The sequence below is a fragment of the Lathyrus oleraceus genome, chromosome 2 (assembly GCF_024323335.1).
Source record: "Lathyrus oleraceus cultivar Zhongwan6 chromosome 2, CAAS_Psat_ZW6_1.0, whole genome shotgun sequence".
Taxonomy (NCBI): Eukaryota; Viridiplantae; Streptophyta; class Magnoliopsida; order Fabales; family Fabaceae; genus Lathyrus; species Lathyrus oleraceus.
The window spans coordinates 372,960,230-372,979,195 of NC_066580.1; positions in this window are offsets into that span (position 1 = coordinate 372,960,230).

Here is an 18,966-nt window from a genome sequence, read left to right on the forward strand (position 1 = left end):
GCTTCCACCATATTATTATTCAAGTTCGATCCATTATCAATAATGATCTTACTTGGCACACCATAACGACATATGATCTGATTCTTGATAAACCTTACAACAACTTGCTTGGTTACATTCGCATACAATACCGCTTCAACCCACTTTGTGAATTAGTCAATAGCCACCAAAATGAAACAATGTTCATTTGAAGCTTTGGGATTAATCATGTGAATCATGTATATTCCCCACCTGGAGAAGGGATATGAGGAAGAAATGAAGTTCAACAATGTCGGAGGAACATGAATCTTATCTGCATATACTTGACACTTGTGGCACTTCTTCACAAACTTGCAACAGTCAGATTCCATTGTCAGCCAATAGTAACCTGCTTTCAACATCTTCTTAGCCATAGCATGTCCATTGGAATGAGTACTGTAGCGGTAAATTTATGACCATCAAGCTATGGATAAGCAAGACGTCAATAAAACCAGAGTCGCCACCACACTTTTATTGTTTCTAAGGGAAAAGGGAAAAAGTACGAACAAAACCCAAAAATAAGAAGTTTTCAAATCAAAATTTATAATATTCCAGAGATTACAGGTAAAGGGGTTGGTTACACAGAGAGAAGGTGTTAGCACCCAAAGTGTCTTAGGTACTCCTAGGGAGCCCTTTCTTGTGTGCATATGTATTTTGTGCAAAATGATGTTTACAAACAAATAGAATGGGGGGATGAGAAAAGAATTCATTAATTATATTTTTGTGTTTGACAAGACCTTCGGACTTGTGCATACGTACCAACATAAAATGAGGGATGAAAACCTCGTAGTTCGTGGTATAATTTCAAAATGGATGCATTTCTTTTAACAAAAATTAAGTTTGAAAGGCACAAAGGCCTAAAAATGATTTGAACGAGTTAGTTCTTTTTGGCTTTTGAATAGTTTAAGTCAGGTATAATCAAGTCTATTTACAAGTTTGATTAAGAAAAGAAGTTTGAGAATGCAATGGCATAAGGCCAAAGTTTCTAGTTTGCAATATGGTCTAAGTTTAGAAAACAAGCACAAGCAAAGAAGTTTTTAAAAATGGCGGAGATATTTTTGAAATTAAAGAAATGGGGAGGAGATGAAGAGACTAATCCTAAGCACAAATTTTAAAAGTTAAGAGTTGAAAAGATCTGACCAATGGGCTGCAATCCAATACACAAGAATGTCATATAGAAATCCAAATTCCCTTGGACTTTAGAATCAAGCAACACACAATGCACAATATATCAACTTGAAGAGCAAGGCATCAAATAAAGATAACCACATCTAAGCTTAGCAACTCCATGATCTTCTTCAAATTGGCCTATGTAGCAGATGAATTCCACAAGTCACAGGTTCAAAATAACATCTTCGCAATGATCATGTTGCAGATGAACTCAAAAGGATATTCAATGATGTATCAAATGAAGTTTCAAATTGCAAGCACTTGGTTTCATAAAAGTTGGCATTGGCCAAGTCCTTTTGCATAGGGAATGTTTCCTAAATTCTAAGTCCAATTGTCCAAGACCAAACCAACAGTCCACACAATAGTTTTTTAGGGTTTTTGTTCTTATTATGTACATTAATGGTCAAAGACCACACAAGCAAACAAAATATACACAAACAAGATATATCACACAATATGGTCCAAGTGGACAAAGTGAAAATGACATTAATATAAACAATTAGAATGGTATGAATAATGGCAAATGAATAAAGCTTGAAATGAAGTGCATTAAAGTAAATGACTTGAAATTAAATGTTAGTTGTTAATGAGTTAGAAGTTAGTATTGCTTTTGCTTTTTGTTTTAAGTCATTCTTTGGAGAACACTCAACCCACTTATCACAAGCATGGATCCTTGAACCAAGACATTTTCCAAAGGAAGGAAAAAAGGCCAATTTTCCACACAATACAATGAAAGAGGGGAGACTTACAATCTCACTAACTAGAATGCTATGCCTTTTGTGTCAAAAAATTAACGCTATGTTAAGCAATCATAATTGGACTTATGTAAAAGTCACAACTATTTAAGGCTGGGAAATAAATTTTTGGTGTTAATGCATGTTAGAGACATAGTATAATAGACTATGCTCATGAAACATACCACACGCAAAAAAAATGCAAAAGTGGTGATCTAATCTCATCCATACTTATGTTGATTTTACAATCAACTAGCCTTAGGATATTGGAATATTATAGGTCGAATGAAATAGATGCATAAAGAAAGGGAATTAGATGAAGAGTGAGGGGAATGGATAAAAACTCAAATTGGTCAAAGGAGGACTTTTACCAAATTAAGATCATTCATTCATTTTGGGAGATGGAATGTACATTCCATCAATCCCCTAAATCCAATGATCTTAACCTAGCAAAGTCAAATCAACCTTGACTAAGGCCCAACAACATAAGTCAAACTTATACAAACAATCAAAATAGCTCAACACAATTATTTGACATTTATTCAATTTAAAAATACTAAAAATAATGCATTAAATTAAATATGGTTTGTCAAATTCCTAAAACTTCACCAAAACACCAAAGAAATGGCCATGAGATTTATCATAGGTAAACAAGGTCAAAGGACCTTGGGGAAATTTTTTCAGAATTTTTGGAAACTTAAAAGTATTTTTAAACAATTAAAAATATTCACAAAATCAATTAAATGATGAAAAATATTAATAATGATCCAAAAAATAATTTTATTTCAAAATATGGAAGAGGATTTTATTTAAATTTTTTTGGTGAAACTCTCATATTTTTTGGATCAATATTAAAATTAATATGAATTAATGAAAATCAAAGGAATAAAATGAAATTCAGAAAATGCAAAAAAACATGGACCACTTGATCTCCCTCATTAATTAAGGTGGCAGACAAGTGGATAAAAATGCGTGTTCCATGGTACACTTGAGTCAGCGTGCCACATTACTGGTATTCAAAAGCAACACTCAAGATTAAAACAATTTAAACAAGATCAATGGCTCAGAATCTGTCCAGCACACCACCGGTGCTGGAACTCCGGTCACATTCTTAGGCGAGGCTCACCGGACTGGTTTAGTCATCACCATCACATAAATGAAAAATGAGGACATGATCTGAAAGAAAAAATGGCGTAGAGCACGAATCTGACCTCAATTTTAACTAACTCCAAATATATAAAAAGGTATGAGGAGTTGAATTTTGAGGTGTGTCAGCTGAGTTGCTTCGATTTGACCTCAAAACAACTCAATCTTCTTTCCTACATTGGTAGGACTTCAGACAACGAAAGATACAAGAGAATTGATGAAAATTGAGTGAGAATCGAAGAGAAAAAGATTTTTGAAAATTACCTTCAATGATGTGCAGAAATGGATCTTGCTTGCTTCAAACTTGACTTGATCACACTCAAGGAGCTTGCAGAAGTGGTTTGGCAATGGAACAAAGCTTTGGATCCTGGAGTTTTTGAATATCCAAACAGTGAGATTCAAACTCAATTTTCAAGTTGAAAATTCTCAAGTTTTCCTTTGTATTGTGAGGGTTTAAATAGAGGGGGAAAAGCTGGCGCGCAAGGTGTGTTTGAAATGAGCTAAGAGGTCATGTATTTATAGCATTTGGGATTGATAATTGCACACTTGAAATTTTGCTAAATTTGGCAATGTCATGCACAAGCTTGCATGGGCGTGTACAGGCCCCTGAAGCAATCCATTTTGATCCAAATTCAACTGTACTGAAGTTCAAATGAGGCTTGAATGGCAAGGCAATGCAATGTGAGGTTTTGGACATTTGATATTTCCACTTGATGCAGACCTGTTAAGACCATGCGCAACCCTAACAAACCTTATCGAAAATGCATGAAATAGGACTATTTGGAAAGCTTAGATCAAGAGGAACAACTTTGTTGTTGGACACATTTTCATTTGGAACTTGGATCATGGTGAATTTTGAGGTGGAAGTTTGGAAATTTCAACATGTTGAAATTTTTTCTAAGTGTTAAGTCATATATCTCAATATTCCACCTTGCTTAACTTTTTATGTGAGCTTCAAATGAGAAAAGTGTCTTCATAAAAGTTGTATATATTTCAAAGTCCTTCAAACTGATCACCAATTTTATGTCATTTGGATTTATAATGATAGAGTTATGCATTTTTGAAGTTGGGGAAAATCACTTGTTCAATGGTATGGGTCAAAAATGACCTATAATGTATCCTCATATCACATGCTTATAAAAGTTGAATTAGCTATCACTCCAAAAATAAAAGTTTAAGTAGACCTCTTGAATGTGATTATGAAACTTGGAAATCTTTCATCTCATAAAATTTGAGCAAGTTATGGCCTTGGGAAGTTGACTTTCAAATTAGGGTTTAGACAACCTATAATGTTTGCACATAGAAAATGATTTTTCAAGCACAACTAGCTCTAGGTCTCAACATGAAAGTTGTTTTTAATGTCATTTAGAGTAACTTTTCTCTTGGAATCATTTTCATATGGTGAAAAGTGTAGGAGATAGGGTCTAGGAAGACCCAGTTTTGATAAGATGAATTCATCTGGGTAACCACCATCAACCAACTTGCTAACTTCCAAATCTCTTGACTTTCTAGGCTCATGGTAGATAATATATGCACAAGATGATGAGTTTTGAAGTGTCCCTTGAGAAATTTGATCAATTGGTGAGGTAGCTTGTTGAACAAGTTACTCAAGATACCCAGACAAACTAGGGTTTCCAAAGCAAACCAACTCCAAACTCTTGAACAATACTTAATCAATATAACATGTAGAGATCATTGGGACTCATATATGATTCTTTGAGACATTGTGGATCAATCCTTGGTTGAGCTCTTGGGAAAGAGAGTCTTAAACCCTAGATATGAACTTGATAGATCAATGGTGACCATGCCCTTCCTACAAAAGAGTTAGGCAAATGCAAAGACATATTTTTGGCATTTTGGGTTAGTAAAAATGATAATATACAAGTATGGTACAATCACATGGTGCTTGGTGATCTCTCCCAAAACAAACCCAATGAAAGAGGGGTAAGGAGGATGCCAATGTATGATCCCAATGCTAATGCATATGATGAAATTGCATGAGGGATCTTAGGTTCAAAATTGGGGTTTTACAGCTGCCCCTATTTAAGGACATTCCAACTGAGGAGGTGAAGCTTAAAATCTTCGTATCGACTTAGTAGAATGGACTTAAATAACAACATATAGAAATAAATTTTGGTCTCTAAGAGACCTCATGATGCATATGATATGAATGTAAAAGTGAATTCTTTATGGGGAAATGTTGCCACAAAGGAAAAGAAATCAGAGAGACTGAAAGTACGCAGGAGTGTAATGCATTCCGTAAGGAAAACTCACTGGGAGACAGAGACTCTAGGGGATAATGGGTTATGCGTAGGCCAGGCTACGACTTAAAAAACTACTGGGGGACTAGAAAAATTCCATGAAAATGGAAAGACTCGGCCGGGGAAACAAAGGAACATCTGCAGGGGACACATGTAGATCAGAATAACACTGACGTACTCGAATCATGCAGGAAAAGCGATTTCACTAAGGACATACGCACTCAACTCGACTTGGGAAGAAAAGGCCTTCAACACAGAAGGAGCAGAAATCTATTATCCAATACCTGTTACTGGGTAAGAAGATCATAAATACTTGACAGAGAGGACATCCGTTATCGGTTGGGATGAACATATCAAGGATGACATGCTAGGAGCCACCAGGAGGGAGTATTCATTACCAGTTACTGGGTAAGGATAGCCTTACTGGGGAGAATTGCAGAAAATAGGATTTACAACTACCAGTTACTGCGCAGAAGACCAAAGATGAGAATATCCGTCACCGGTTAAGGTGAACATATCAAGGATAGACTCAAAGGAAAGAAAATCTGTCATCGGTTAGGATGAACATATCAAGGATTGACTTGCCTGGGGATGTCAAGGAGGATATCCGTCATCGGTTAAGATGAACATATCGAGGGTAAACCAACTGAACAAAAGTATGAATTACATCTATCGAATGCTGGATAGAATACCATCAAAGAGAAAATACGTCATCGGTTAGGATGAACATATCAAGGATAAACTATATGAGGAGAGAAATAGGAATTACATCTATCAGCGACTAGATAGAATACCAAAAGAGAGAGTATCCGTCACTGGTTAAAGTGAACATATCAAGGATAAACTCTGCAGGGGGAGTAGGATTTACAACTACCAATTACTGGGTAGGAGACCACAAAGAGAAGGAAACCCGTCATCGGTTAGGATGAATATATCAAGGATTAACTCTCTGGGAAACAAAAAATAGGGATTACAACTACCTTTTTACTGGGTAGAATACCAAAAATAAAGAGTATCTGTCACTGGTTAAAGTGAACATATCAAGGATAAACTCAAAACGAAGAAAACATCCGTCATCGGTTAGGATGAACATATCAAGGATATACTTCTTGGGAAACATAAAAATGAATCCGCTAGGGACTCCACTGAGGAGAAAATAAAGGTACTTTTTCCGGGTATTAGGCAAGAAGTAACAAATTGCAAACTAAGAAGGATATTACCAATTACCGGGTAATAAACTCTTAGGAGACCCAAAACATCTATCTAGGTAAGATCTAGAAAGAAACAGTCAATCAAGACTCAATCCAATGAGGATATCTCTCAAGGGGAGTAATTCCATCCAGATAATCAACTGGGGAGGAAACTGAAGTAATACTCATCCAAGAGGAAATCGCTCAGTAGGGAAAGGAGAAAGGTTAAAGTCTTTCTGCTTAAGGGGCTGACACTCTACAATTGAGGGAGGACAGACACCAAACTTGTATGGGGATAAAGTACCGCCACAACAGAGAATAAGAATCACAAAAGATGATGACATTATATGAGTGTATATGTATATGTATATGTATACGTATATGTATATGTATATGTATATGTATATGTATATGTATATGTATATGTATATGTATATGTATATATGATGATTATGCTGACAAAACGATCGCAAAGGATACAAAGGTGTCGCAAATTTGAATCATCGATACAATTCTCGGTCAATCCGCAAAAGAGGGAGACAACTGCTGGAGACAAGAGAGACCAACATCCCAAGGGATTAACCCTAGCTGGGGAAGGAGAAGATTTGCTGAGGAAAACCATTTATCGAGTCTGCGGGGAATTTTAGGTCAACACCATATTAAATGGGAGACAACCATGCAGAGGATAAACACAAAAAGCTGCTCGGAAACCATAAGGAAACTCTGATTGGGAGCAAATCTGATGGCGATTGGTGGGGAAACACAAGTTCAACCACAACCAAGCGAATTGCTAAGGATACCATCCTCACTTTGTGGAGGATACAAATAAGCTGGGTAATAACCAATTCTGCAGGGAAATATGCACAAACTCCGTTGGGAAACAAACACTGCATAGGGGAAATGAATCAACCAACTCAGCTTGGGATAACTGAGGCTTAACTGCTCGGGGGGAACCATTAATGCTCCACACTTAGGGCTTGCTGTTTTCGAACTGCTATTGACATTTCTTTTAATTGCTTTAAAATTCATGCTTTTATATGTTTAAGAAAATGATTTTTATTTTAAAATTTTAATTTCGAAAATGATCATAATAAAATTTAAAACTATTTAGCTGAAGTAAATAAGAGTAGAAACAATTGGATAAAAGCTCAACTTTATTTAATAGAATGGTAACCTGTAAATGACAAGACTCCATAGATCTTTACAAAGTTGAAAATGGTAATTTACATGGAAAAGGAATACATTGAATACAAATGACCACTAATCTTTCTACCAACTCTTGATATCTGCTGTGCTTTTAGCCGCTACTGGGGATGATGAATCATCGCTAACCTATGTGCTCAACAAGTTTCCCAATACTGAAGCTCAGCAGAATGCAGTTACTTGCCATAATCCCTAATTTTTGCATAAGTTGCCCCATAGTGGGGTACTCAACTTATCGGGAAAATTCTTTCTGTTTTATGTCTCTAATTTTTGCCTGGATCGCCATTTGGGGTTTTCAATCCACCGAGACGCTCATTTTTGCTAAAGCCGCCCTTTCGGGTTTTCAACTTAGCGAGTTTTTCTTTTCATTTTTTTAGGCGAAGTATTTCTTGACTGCATCCGCGTTCACAGGACGAGTGAACTTTTAACCATCCATAGTTATAAGAATTAAAGAACTTCCTGAAAAGGCTCTCTTAACAACATATGGGCCTTCATAATTAGGAGTCCATTTACCCCTAAAATATGGTTTAAATAATAAAATCTTTTTTAGCACAAGGTCACCTTCCCTGAATACCCGAGGTTTGACCTTCTTATCAAAAGATTTCTTCAATCTCTACTGATATAACTGACCATGACACATGGCAGTTAATCTCTTCTCTTCGATCAGATTCAGCTGATCATACCTAGTCTGACACCATTCAGCCTCAGTCAACTTGGCTTCTATGAGCACACACAATGATGGAATCTCAACCTCTACGGGGAGCACTGCTTCCATACCATATACCAGAGAAAAAGGGGTTGCCCTTGTTGAAGTGCGGATGGATGTATGATACTCGTGAAAAATAGATGGGAGCATCTCATGCCAATCCTTATATGTCACAACCATCTTCTGGATAATCTTCTTGATGTTCTTATTTGCATCTTTAAAAACCCCATTCATCTTGGGTCTGTAGGGAGAAGAATTATGATGTGCTATCTTGAAGTCTTTACAAAGAGCTTCCACCATATTGTTGTTCAAGTTCGATCCATTATCAGTAATGATCTTACTTGGCACACCATAACGACATATGATCTGATTCTTAATAAACCTCACAACAACTTGCTTGGTTACATTTGCATACGATGCCGCTTCAACCCATTTTGTGAAGTAGTCAATTTCCACTAAAATGAAACAATGTTCGTTTGAAGCTTTGGGCTCAATCATGCTAATCATATCAATTCCCCACATGCAAAAGGGACATGGAGAGGAAATAACGTTCAATAGTGTTGGAGGAACATGAATCTTATCCGTATATATTTGACACTTGTGGCATTTCTTCACAAACTTGCAACAGTCTGATTCCATTATCAGCCAATAGTAACCTGCTCGCAACATCTTCTTTTCCATTACATGTCCATTGGAATGAGTACCAAGGGAACCTTCATGGACTTCAGTCATCAATAGGTCTGCTTCGTGTCTATCCACGCATCTGAGCAGAACCATGTCGAAATTTCTTTTATACAAAACATCACCATTTAGGTATAAATTACCGGCTAATCTTCTCAAAGTCTTCTTATCTTTCAAAGATGCCCCAGACGGGTAAATCTTACTTTGAGGTAAACATTTGACGTCATAATACCACTGATTCTCGTCTTTGGCCTCTTCAACAGCAAACACATGAGCTGGCCTATCAAGACGCATCAGAGTCAAATTGGGAACCTCATTCCAATACTTCATTACAAATCATTGACTCCAACATTGCAAGAGCATCTGCCATCCGATTTTCATCTCGAGGGATATGATGAAACTCAACCTTTGTAAAAAAAGTTGAAATCCTCCTCGCGCAATCTCTATACGGTATCAAACCGGGTTGATTCGTCTCCCATTCACCTTTAATCTGATTCACAACCAAAGCTGAATCTCTAAAGACATCTAAATATTTTATTTTGAGATCAATGGCCTCTTCGAGCCCCATAATACAAGCTTCATATTCTGCCATGTTGTTTGTGTAGGTGTTTAATTGGCTGCATTGTATGGTAAAACACTAGCTGGATTCTAATGTCTTGACTGATGTCATGACATGTTGTGAAGGCGTTTGTGTAACTGCATTGGAGGTTAGAGTATCTAACTGTACTCTGATGTCTTGACTAATGTCATGACATACTTGAGTAACTTACTGCAGGATTAGCTAATACAGGATTTATTGAATGTCAAATTGGATGTGGTAACATTCATCCCTGTCAGCAGATACTAAGGAATAGAACAGTTGGTGTTCTGTTAGAGCTCAGTATTCATTTCCAGTCTGGTTATCAAGGAAGTACCAAACCTGGCATAAGGCCTACTATCTGAATGTCAAACTGGATGTTATGACATTCGTCATGGACAGCATATACTGAACAATAGACAGAGTGGTGTTCTGCTACGATTCAGTATGTTTCTCAGTCGGTTCTTCAAAAGGTTAACAGAACTGACTTAAGGCTAAATGTGTAAATGTCAAATTGGATACTTTGACATGTATTAATGTAAGCTGCTACTGTAGAATGGACATTTTGGTCCTGTACAGTTCAGCAAACTTGTACAGTCTGTTTTCAGGAAAAACAGACTTAGCATATGGTCCTTGATGTCAAGCTGAATGTTGTGACATTCATTCCTGACAGCATATGCTATATTGTAGGTTGTTTAGTTTTCTGTTTCAGTTTTTTCTCAGGCTGTTCTTCAGGGATTCAACAACTGAGAGAAAATCCAGGAAATCAACAAACCAAGCTACATTTAATGAACCTAACAAATAGCCTATTTGTTAGTAACCTAGATGTGGAATTTAGGGAAACTCGGGTGACCTTAAATTCAGGAAAATACAAGTGCAAAGGCCCAAGTACTGCAATATAAAAGGAAGTCGCTCCTTCATTCAGAACTGGGGATTTTAAGGCGTGAAGATTTAGTGTGTCCATCATACTTCACTGCTATATTTTTGTGAGTCTTGTATTAGACATATCTTGTAAGCCAAGCCATTATCACGTAGATGATCATATTGGCATAGGGTGTTCATTGAGTTGTAAGTGTTGTGTCGCTCAAAGCTTTTAAGCGTGAGTGATGTGTATCTTGATTAAAGCTGTTAAGCACAATCAAGAGTTGTTTGAAGTGTGACTTCAAAATTGTCTTTAATATTGATTAAAGGTAGTAATCACTGAGGTGATTGAGGGAGAGTGAGTAGGAACTCTGATCTTAGAGTAAGATTGAAATTGCATTGGGTAGGGATTAAGTGAAGAGTTGTAAACGGGTGAGTTTAGCTTTGAATTAATACTACTGATAGTGAATTTCCTCCCTGGCTTGGTAGCCCCCAGACGTAGGTCATGTTGGACTGAACTGGGTAAACAATTACTTGTGTTATTTACTGCACTTACTTTTAAGTTCTGCATAATTCTTGTCTGTGCAGAATTGGATGTCATAACAACCCGTGTGATATCGAAAGTCTGATAACTAGAATTTCAGTTTGTACACTTGAAAGTTAATCTAGCTTTAAATGGAAGATGCATGCCTTGAGGAGTAATAATTACTGCCCAAATGCCATTTCCATATTGATTAACAACTCCATCAAATACCATGCCCCAACGGGAACCAGGTTCTGGCCCTTCTTCAAGCAATGGTTCATCACAATCTTTCATTTTCAAGTACAAGATCTCTTCATCAAGAAAATCATACTGCACTGACTGGTAATCTTCAATTGGTCGGTGAGCCAAATGGTCAGCCAAGATACTATCTTTGGTCGCTTTCTGAGATCGATATTCGATATCATATTCTGGCAACAACATTTGCCAACGGGAAATTCTCACGGTTAAAGCAGGCTTCTCAAATATATACTTGATCGGATCCATTTTGGATATCAACCAAGTGGTATGATTCAACATATATTGACGCAGACGCTTAGCAACCCAAGCCAATGTGCAACAAGTCTTCTCTAGCATAGAATACCGAGTCTCATAGTCGGTAAACTTCCTACTGAGGTAGTAAATGGTAAATTCTCTCTTTCTAGTCTCATCTTGTTGACCAAGAACATAACCCATACTATCTTCGAGTACAGTCAAATACATGATCAACAGTCTTCCTTCAACAAGCGGAGACAAAATCTGTGGCTCAAGCAGATATTCCTTGATACTTCCAAAAGCTTTCTGGAAATCTTTGGCCCAATCACAAGACTAATCTTTCCGAAGAAGCTTGAATATAGGCGCACATGTGGCAATTATGTGTGAAATAAATCTTGAGATATAACTCAAGCGGCCGAGAAAACCTCTGACTTGCTTCTCAGTTTTAGGCGCAGGCATCTCTTGTATTGCTTTGACCTTGGCAGGATCAACTTCAATACCTTTTTCGATGACAATAACGCCCAACAACTTACCAAAACGAACACCAAAAGTACATTTATTGGGATTCAAGCGGAGTTTAAACTTCCTTAAACGCTGGAATAGCTTCAACAAATACTCAACATGTTCCTCTTCATCAATTGATTTAGCAATCATGTCATCGACATAAACTTCAATCTCTTTATGCATCATATCATGAAAAAGAGTAGTCATTGCTCTTTGGTAAGTTGCACCGACATTCTTTAAACCGAAAGGCATCACTCTATAACAGAATGTTCCCTAAGGTGTAATGAATGTGACCTTCTCCATATCTTCGGGTGCCATCTTGATCTGATTATATCCGGAAAATCCGTCCATAAACGAAAAGACTTTAAATTTAGCAGTATTGTCTACCAACATATCAATGTGTGGCAGAGGAAAATCATCTTTCGGACTGGCATTATTCAAATCTCGATAGTCAACATACATGCAGACTTTTCCATATTTCTTTGGCACAACCACAATATTGGCCAGCCATTGTGGATACTCGGCGATCATAAGGAAACCGATGTCAATCTGCTTCTGCATTTCTTCTTTGATCTTTACTGCCATATCAGGATGCGTTCTTCTTAATTTCTGCTTGACTGATGGGCATTCTGGATTCAACGGCAATCTATGCTCCACAATCTCAGAATCCAAACCAGGCATGTCTTGATAGGACCAAGAAAACACATCTGAATACTCTCGAAGAAGATCAATCAACCCCTTCTTCACATCAGGACATAGTCAAGACCCAATCTTGACTTCCTTCACATCATCTTCGGAACCCAAGTTGACTAACTCAATCTGCTCTTCGAATGGCTGAATGGTTTTTTCATCACGCTCAAGAAGACGAGACAATTCATCACACACTGCTTCATCACTTTCCTCCTCGGCCTCAAACACAGGGAATTCAAAATTTGGAGAAGGATCATTGTATTCAATGGGGTTAGAAACCAACCTGCATAATGATTTGATATTTTGATTTTAGAGAAGTGAAATTGTGACCAAATATTATGCAGATGGACAATTATATTATTTATTTATGTTTTTTGTGATTACCATTTTCAGAATAAAGCAAAAAGTAAAAACAAAACATCATAGATGTGGATGAATATAATTAATTTTCTTAATGATCAAATTTGAAATGCCCAACAATGTTCACTTCTCCCTTAGGCATAGGAGAAGAATTTTTAAAACATATAAAAGCAATTACTTATATCGATGTAAAATAACAGGAATGTTAACAGCAGTCCAATTGTTGCATGCTTTTCCATGCATCACAAAATCGGTGCAGTCTTCCTCTTCGTCATCCTCTAGCATAGTAGCTAAGTGTTGTTCATTGCCATGAATGAACCCTCCTTTACGGAAGCTAAGTTGCATATCCTCGGATCTAGCAGTTGATGAACCTTGCTGAAAACCCAGACCGGTTCTGTTCTTGTTGTCGGAGACCTCTACCATGCGCCCCCACTGATCAACATTACCTTCTTCAACAATCTTCCTTGCATCTTTCAATGAGGACATAGGTGCCCCAATTCTCTCTTCAGTAGCAATAGATAAGGCTTCGAACAGAGTTCCAACCTCATCCTCAGCTTCAACGTAATTGAAAGATGACAGGTGGCTAACGAACAACGCCTTTTCCCCGCCAACAATGACTAGCTTCCCATTCTTGCCAAATTTGAGTTTCTGATGCAATGTGGAGGTAACAGCTCCCGCCTCATGGATCCATGGCCTTCTCAACAGACAACTATAGGCCGGGTGGATATCCATTACTTGAAAAGTAATCTGAAAATCACTCGGACCTATCTTCACTAGAAGGTCCACTTCACCTATCACTATTTTGCGTGAACCGTCAAAAGCTTTGACGATTACACTGCTATACCTCACGGGCGCTCCTTGATATGAAAACTTTGACGAAGATCCGGTGTCAACAAGCACATTGGACAAAGCGTCATCTTTGCAATTCATTGAGATATGCAAAGCCATATTATGATTCCTACCCTCCTCAGGGAGTTCTTCATCACAAAAGCTGAGATTGTTGCAGGAAGTGATGTTAGCTATAATATGATCGAACTGATCCACCGTAACATCATGTTCCATGATCGCTTGCTCTAGAACTCTTTGCAGTGCTTCTCTGTGCGCTTCAGAATTCATAAGAAGAGACAATACTGGAATCTTTGAGGGGGTTTGGAGCAGCTGCTCCACCACATTAAACTCACTCTTCTTGATTAACCAAAGTACCTCATCATCATCATTAGCCTTCAAATTTCTAGATTCATCAGACTGACACTTTGAAGCACTAACCGAGTCTACTGCAGGCACTTCCACCTTCTTACTGACAGTTGAATCTTCCACACCTTTTGGGAACACCGACCCAAACACTCGACCACTACGGGTCACCTTGGTAACATCAGTAATGCTTACAAATGAATTGGTCGTAGGCAATGGAACCTCTTGACCATCCTTCAACATTGTTGCATTGTACTGATACGGAACAACCTTATCGGATGAATACGGGACTGAACCCACTAACCGTATGACCGACGGTGATACCGATCTTTGACTGATACTGTTACTATTGCTGCTATCATACTGAATTACTACTCTTTCCGGATTCTTGAAAACGGGCACTATGACATTCACATCGTCACCTAAGTGACAGGATTGGAATATTTAAATCATGCCTTCATCCATCAACCGCTGGATATCCCTTTTCACTATCACACAACCTCTTGGGTTAACACTGCAGATAGCACAACCATCATGGTCATGCTCACAATCACTTACCAGACAAATGTCCTTGTGCATCGCCACCAAGTACCTTCGAATAAAACATACATCATAGATCTTGTACTCCCTAGGACAACCATCCACCATGTTAACTGATGAATTTCCATGAGTGGGTAATGGGTTTGTGTCGCATACGCGAAAAACAATCGGCGGGAAAAGACACAGAGCCGCCACCGTGCGTTATTTATCCCAAAGGAGGGAAAGGAAACGCTCGAAGTAAACTTGGAAAGGAAATGGTCTTACGACCAGAGATTGCTAGGATCGGGAGTCGGTTACACAAGGGGAAGGTATTAGCACCCCCTCACGTCCGTCGTACTTGACGGGATCCACGCTCAGAAAGAATAGAATAAGGTTGCTAAATAACTGCTCAAAAACTGCACGCACTGGAATAAAACACAGATGAAAGAAGACAGAGAAAGAGGACTCGGCAGGATGTCGCATCCTGGGCCTACGTAGTTTGTCAGACACAAACATCAGAGTCGACGTAGTTCGGGGAAACGGGAAACGTGCTCGCTAGGACATCGCATCCTATGCATACGTATCTTCTCTAACCAGAGTAAGAATCAGAGCACTCGTAGCTCGGCTAACGCACGCCGAAACAAAACGCTGAAAACAAAGACGCTGAGACGTCCGATCAAACACACAACTGGAAACAGACTGCCAATGGCTGGTCTTACATCTGACTCCGAGCAACCAAATGCAAATAGGAAATGGAATGCCAATCGCTGGTCTTACATCCAACTCCACAAAAGAAACACCAACAGGAAACCGAATGCCAATCGCTGGACTTACATCAGACTCCGAACAAACAAACGCAAACGAGGAAACGGAATGCCAATCGCTGGTCTTACATCCGACTCCGAACAAAGAAACGCAAACAGGAAACCGAATGCCAATCGCTGGACTTACATCAAACTCCTAACAAACAACAAACAAACGGGAAACCGAATGCCAATCGCTGGACTTACATCGGACTCCAGACAAAAGCACACGAAAAGAAGAAGGGTCTCGATTGCAACTAGGGCAAGAGAAAAGGAAGGTCTCAATCGCAACGAGGGCGAGAGAAAAGGAAGGTCTCAATCGCAACGAGGGCGAGAGAAAAGGAAGGTCTCAATCGCAACGAGGGAGAGAGACAAGGATTAATGTTAGTCGTCAGTCAAACTCGATAAGACATCGCATCTCGTGCCTATGTATCTCATCTGGACATGAGAATCAGAGTTGCCGTAGTTCAGCTAAACTATTTCTATTTGTTTTGTGTTTTTTAGATGAACAACGTCACTACGCAATCTACCAGATGCTCGACCTTGGGAGACTTACTCACCTGTAGTAGAAGGAGTTAACGTGTCCTTAAGGGAAGATAATGTTTGTTTGTGTTTTAGGAAAGCTCACGCAAGAAAGGAAGTCCTAGACGAAGGAACCGTGCTACCTTAGTTGACATGCAAACGAGAGACTATGCAAAGTCTAGCAATCCTATGGGGATACAATCACACCACACAAAAACATATAACATGAAGTAAACACACCAACAAGGGGGCTCAAACATCAAGGGTGAGGCTTTAGTCAAGGCGTCATATCAACCTCGACAAACAAGTCGGGCTTTAGTCAAGGGGTCATATCAACCTCGACAAACAAGCCAACTGGAAGGGTATTTGAGGGCTCTTAACCACTGACATTGACCGTCAGGGTGAGCAGATGAAAGGTAATGAGGATAAGACCTTATAGCTCTTAACCCGGGTCTGGGTGAGCTTGAATCAATGAAGACGTGGGGATCCAGAATGAGGGACCCTACTCCACTTGACTGACTCTATATACAAGATCTGGGGGATGTGTCCAAGAGCCTCAGCATGTAGTGCGAGCATAATGAACGACTCAAACGATTAGCAGGGGACTGACTGCTAGTCCCTTCTATCTACCAATTTCCTCTTCACTTAGGATGACTTGAGTAACATGGCACAAAGAGTAAACAAACACAGTCATTGCCTCTTAAGGAGGACTTCAGCCAAATGCCTGCCAAAAGAAACGACAGGGCTTCTAGACTACATGGAGTTAGAGGATGATTACCTAGGTGGTATGCCAACCACAAGCAAAGCATAGCTCAAGCAATGAGCTAAAGCAACTAAAGTACCTGTAAGAAATTCAAACAAGTCAATATTCACATTCAGACAAACCCAACAGTCAATCAACAATGTTACAACCAATATGCACACAAGGCAAGTCAACAACTCAAGTGAGTTCATCACCAAGGTACCTACAACACAACAAAGGTTAGTGTACAAAGAAAATTTCCATCTCAAGTCATAAGATTGCATCAACCACTAGAGCTAATAGCTTGAACCTGAAATACAAAGCTCAAAAGATGAGTACAAACCACTAGTACCAAGACTAGGGTCAAAGGCAAAGCAAAAAGTCAAAACAGCAGCCAATATTCAACATGAAGCACATTTATTCAAGTAAGAACATGTCCTAAAAAGGACCAAACTCAAATCCTAAGGCAAATCCATCTATTGATCATGCTAATGCAAAGGCAATCACAAAGCACACAATTGGACATCAAGAGTAGGAATTCCATATTAAAACAAAAATGAATCAAATAACCATGAAATTTTTTATGTGATATCAACATGTTAAACATTAGCATCATGCCAAAAATTAGAATCAACAGAGCTCAATTGACCTAGAAATGAAAATGCACAAGATCAACATCAAATTGTGTGACACATATTGTCACACCATGCATTCATGTGTCTAAAATAGAAATGAAAAATGCTAAAAATTCCAAATCAATTCTCAAAAATCAGGCAACATGTTATGAATGAGCATATTAAATTTCAAGTTAATTGGAGAAAGTATGAGCACTTCACAAGAGAATTGGTGCAACAGGTCAAATTTGCATACATGTTCAAATAAGCAAACACATTTAAAATTCCAGAAATGATAAAATCATGAAATCACAACCACAAAATAATAGACATTCAACTGATCATGTGGCGAAAAATTTGGATTTAATTGGATGCATATGCTATTTATTATGATTTTTTGAATGTGATGAAAATCAAAATGAAATAATGAAATAATATTGCAAGTCATATGGAAAATGATATGAAGAGAAAATTGGAACAATGCAGCAGGAGGGAATCGAACCAGGTACACCAAAAATCAAGCGCTGGGAAAAATAAATTCCAATTTGCCAAAGATGGGAATCGAATGGAGGGAATGGTCAAAACACTGCACTTCATTAATTGAAGTGGCAGCCACCTAAGCAGTCAATGCCAAGCAAGCGCGGTCAAATGAACGAGAGCCAACGGAATAGCCACGAGGCGCTTGCATGGACGCACGCTGGACAAACCTTAGCGCCAACACGACTAGTTACAGACGGCGGCTGGAACGGTGGTTTCCACCGTCTCCTTCGTTGGCCGGCGAGGCTACAGTACACACTCATCATTTTTTTTTCCATAAAATAGCAATATATACATCACTGGAACCGTCTTGAAGCCAGGAACTCGAACCTAACATTTGCTAATCCTATAACTCAATGAATCGTGCGAATCGAATGAAAACATAATGCATGTCAAAAATTCAAGTTCACATATCTTGCTCATTTTCTAACCAAATCACAATCTAAAAGCATCAGCATCATCAGCATGGAAAGTTCTACACAATTATGTACATAAAATGGAGAATTAAGAGGTTCGAATTTCCAACCTCTTGAAGAGCAGAATGAGGAAACAAGCGATTCAAGTGCTCAAACGATCCAGATCCACTCCTATATTGATGACTTGAAGCTTTATGTATGAATTGAAGCTTGGAAATGCTTGGATCTTGATCAATTTGCAACTTCCATCTTCATGTTCTTGAGTTTGATGTGCTTGATCTTGGCTCGAATTCTATAAATCAATGCTTGAATCTTCATCAATCACACTCAATAAACCAGAATATGCAAGAAAATCGCTATGTTATGTGGAGAATTTTGAAGTTTCAATTTGGAGAAAATTTGGAGGGAAAGAAAAATTTGAGATCTAGAATGTGATCATTATCAAAATTCTATTATGCTTAAGCTTATATACCATGTACTAATCACCCTCAAATGATAATTAGGCA